General features: G+C 38.2%; 1 long non-coding RNA gene across 1 annotated transcript; it reads left to right on the forward strand.

Annotated features, from left to right (window-relative positions):
- The first annotated feature begins 410 nt into the window (after positions 1-410).
- On the forward strand, positions 411-3,439 carry LOC111615430. Its single transcript, XR_002755078.1, has 3 exons — positions 411-1,378; positions 1,445-1,534; positions 1,624-3,439. It is a non-coding gene; the product is annotated as an uncharacterized LOC111615430 (long non-coding RNA).
- The last annotated feature ends 741 nt before the right edge of the window (positions 3,440-4,180 follow it).

A 4,180-nucleotide genomic window follows, 5' to 3' on the forward strand; every position in this document is an offset into this window, starting at 1 on the left:
TAGAAAATGTATCTGTTAGGCTAAAAGACCAAAATCGCTCACTGAGCAAAAAACAACGACCACAAGGCGTTGTGGCTAATTCAAAACGGCCACGAAGCGAAATTCGTGTCGAGGCTTTCATGATATTTGACAACGACGCGTTTTGGTTAAAAATATGTACTATATTGCTGTCAATGGAAGAAATTCTACATTCATTATTCATTATCTCTTCTCCGTTTAATGAACATAAGAAATTAACTCTGTTGATTTTTTAATGTTTATCGCTTTATCAAACAGAATACAGAAGATGTCAGCAGAACCCGAGAAAGAGATTGGTACCAGTTGTTTTCTTAATCCCTATTGGAAAACGGCACTTATCTTCGGTTTAGAACCATTACAAACTTGCAGCTGCGATAAGGCAATCGCAGTGTTCGAGAAACCGAAATTTAAAAAGGCATACATTTGATTACTAGAATTGAGTTTTTGGGAACGCACAATTCTCGTCCTATGGCAAGCTGTCCCCGGTTTGAATGAATATGCATTCTGCATGGGATGGCACGACGCCTACAAAGCTGACCCCATATTCTGCAAACTATTTATAACTTTCATATTTCTAATGTATTTTTCCGCAATTACAATACTCAACAGAAGAAAATTAAAGTTGACAAATAGACTCAGAAATGAATACTTTCGCAAGAAAATGATCGACGAAAACAATGCCTTGATCAGAAATACAATCTTGTTAGTCGCTCTAATTGTAATAGTATTGATTTCTGTACTTCAAATACAGATCAGTATATTTGAATATCCAACAAGAGTAAAAAAACAGAAATTTCCCGGAGAACCATTTTTACGCACTGTTTTCATCTTTATTGACATAAGTTGTCTCATCGGAATAATTGGTTTTGGTTTACTGTTGGCAGCGTTGTTGTTGTTTATCGCCCATGGAAATTTTCAACATGTCTCCGATGAACTCTGCGCAATAAAGAGAAACGACTCGGATTTACGAAGAAAGCTTAATGAATTAATGTTTCGCTATGAAGAAATTTAAATTTTCTTGGATCAACTGAACTCCAAGTCGAATTTCCTAAATGAAATTTGTTATTTTGGTATCTTATGGTTGACCAGCTTTTTGTATTATTTACTGTTATTTACAGAAACGAATGAACTTCTAAAGCATCTCCTATTAGGATTGGTCGTATTATTCACATTTACATGCATAATTACTAACTGTCTGGTATATTCATTGTCATTCGTGGTAATTAAGCTTTATTCATTTTGATAAACTGATTGTTTCTCCTTCAGTCTCTTATCTACTTTCTGATTTTAGATGAGCAACACGTTTCAAGATATCAAACAATTCGAAAAATGTCGCATTGAATTGGAAAAAAAGCTGGAAGTATGTAACTCTACAGATAATTTTTTTTTTATAATCACGATTGTAACTTTGTGTTTTCTTTTTCAGATGCTAAATTTTATGAAAAGATTCGGAAAAGTGTCGTTGAGTCTTTTGATTGGCGGATTTTTGTTCATCAATAAATACATACCATTCAAGGTTTGATTATTTGTGTAATTATATGAATATAGTCTTTTAAACAATACTTTAAAGGGTAAAGCGATAATTAATAAAGTTGTACATTTCAGATGGCGTCTACATTACATTCTGTTTTCTCCAGTTTAACGAAGATAAAAAGTATTTCAAAGCAAATAGTGTATTGTAACGAAATATTTCATACGAATTTCACAGAATAATTGTAACCCTTCAGAAATGAAATTGTATAGATGTACATTACGTTTATACAGTAACTAAATAGCGAGGTTAAGGCCGATGTTTTAAACGCAAAAACGTGTACGTCAAACGTTTAGCGCCTCTTTCCTGTAAGCCTAAAAGTTTGACAATAATGTTTGAATAGTCAGTCGAATTAACACTGTCCCGCCAGACCGCATAAAAGCGCTCCGGCACTCCATTTGCTGTCATAATCCGTGTGTGTATAGTCTTGTCCATGTTTTGACCCACCACTGTCCCGCCAGACCGCATAAAAGCGCTCCGGCACTCCATTTGCTGTCATAATCCGTGTGTGTATAGTCTTGTCCATGTTTTGACCCACCACTGTCCCGCCAGACCGCATAAAAGCGCTCCGGCACTCCATTTGCTGTCATAATCCGTGTGTGTATAGTCTTGTCCATGTTTTGACCCACCACTGTCCCGCCAGACCGCATAAAAGCGCTCCGGCACTCCATTTGCTGTCATAATCCGTGTGTGTATAGTCTTGTCCATGTTTTGACCCACCACTGTCCCGCCAGACCGCATAAAAGCGCTCCGGCACTCCATTTGCTGTCATAATCCGTGTGTGTATAGTCTTGTCCATGTTTTGACCCACCACTGTCCCGCCAGACCGCATAAAAGCGCTCCGGCACTCCATTTGCTGTCATAATCCGTGTGTGTATAGTCTTGTCCATGTTTTGACCCACCACTGTCCCGCCAGACCGCATAAAAGCGCTCCGGCACTCCATTTGCTGTCATAATCCGTGTGTGTATAGTCTTGTCCATGTTTTGACCCACCACTGTCCCGCCAGACCGCATAAAAGCGCTCCGGCACTCCATTTGCTGTCATAATCCGTGTGTGTATAGTCTTGTCCATGTTTTGACCCACCACTGTCCCGCCAGACCGCATAAAAGCGCTCCGGCACTCCATTTGCTGTCATAATCCGTGTGTGTATAGTCTTGTCCATGTTTTGACCCACCACTGTCCCGCCAGACCGCATAAAAGCGCTCCGGCACTCCATTTGCTGTCATAATCCGTGTGTGTATAGTCTTGTCCATGTTTTGACCCACCACTGTCCCGCCAGACCGCATAAAAGCGCTCCGGCACTCCATTTGCTGTCATAATCCGTGTGTGTATAGTCTTGTCCATGTTTTGACCCACCACTGTCCCGCCAGACCGCATAAAAGCGCTCCGGCACTCCATTTGCTGTCATAATCCGTGTGTGTATAGTCTTGTCCATGTTTTGACCCACCACTGTCCCGCCAGACCGCATAAAAGCGCTCCGGCACTCCATTTGCTGTCATAATCCGTGTGTGTATAGTCTTGTCCATGTTTTGACCCACCACTGTCCCGCCAGACCGCATAAAAGCGCTCCGGCACTCCATTTGCTGTCATAATCCGTGTGTGTATAGTCTTGTCCATGTTTTGACCCACCACTGTCCCGCCAGACCGCATAAAAGCGCTCCGGCACTCCATTTGCTGTCATAATCCGTGTGTGTATAGTCTTGTCCATGTTTTGACCCACCACTGTCCCGCCAGACCGCATAAAAGCGCTCCGGCACTCCATTTGCTGTCATAATCCGTGTGTGTATAGTCTTGTCCATGTTTTGACCCACCACTGTCCCGCCAGACCGCATAAAAGCGCTCCGGCACTCCATTTGCTGTCATAATCCGTGTGTGTATAGTCTTGTCCATGTTTTTACCCACCATTGTCCCGCCAGACCGCATAAAAGCCCTCTGGCACTCCACTTGTCATAATCAATGTGTTTATAGTCTTGTGCATGTTTTGATATTTTTGTTTTGGTTATCGCCTTATTAGTTATGGGAATTATATTATTTTAATCAGCGTGTTGTATATTATTACTTATAGTCATAAATTGTTATAATTTTGTGATTATAATTTATGTATAATTTTTGTTTCATTAAAGCTTTATTGTATTTGTGGCCGTTTTGTCCAAAATGCTGTTTTTGATATGATATAGCACATGTCTATGATGCTGTTCACCAAAATATATATATATATTATCGTTATAAAATATAAAAGAGTATTATTTTATTTAATTTAAATAATACATTTAAAATTATATTATTTAAAATAATATAATAAGTATATATCCTGTATTATTATTGATGAAGTTTTATATTAAATTTAAATGGAAAACTGAATTAGCAATTTTCTGAGTTTATGTTAATGTCCTGCTCTGAGTATAATTAAATGTGTATGTTAACGTGTTTGTTATTCTTAACGCTGAGTTCAGATTTTTTATAGAAAAAAAAAAAACATTAATTAATGTTTTATTTGTGTATATGAAATCAATTAGTTCTTAAAATGGGGAAGAAATTGTTTTTCATCACAACTTTACAAAATAAAATTGAAATATACTTACTATACAATCAAAGTAATACAAAGTAATACATTACATAAAATCATTATA

The sequence above is a fragment of the Centruroides sculpturatus genome, unplaced genomic scaffold, assembly GCF_000671375.1.
Source record: "Centruroides sculpturatus isolate CEXI.00-Female unplaced genomic scaffold, Cexi_2.0 scaffold2141, whole genome shotgun sequence".
NCBI classification, from domain to species: Eukaryota; Metazoa; Arthropoda; class Arachnida; order Scorpiones; family Buthidae; genus Centruroides; species Centruroides sculpturatus.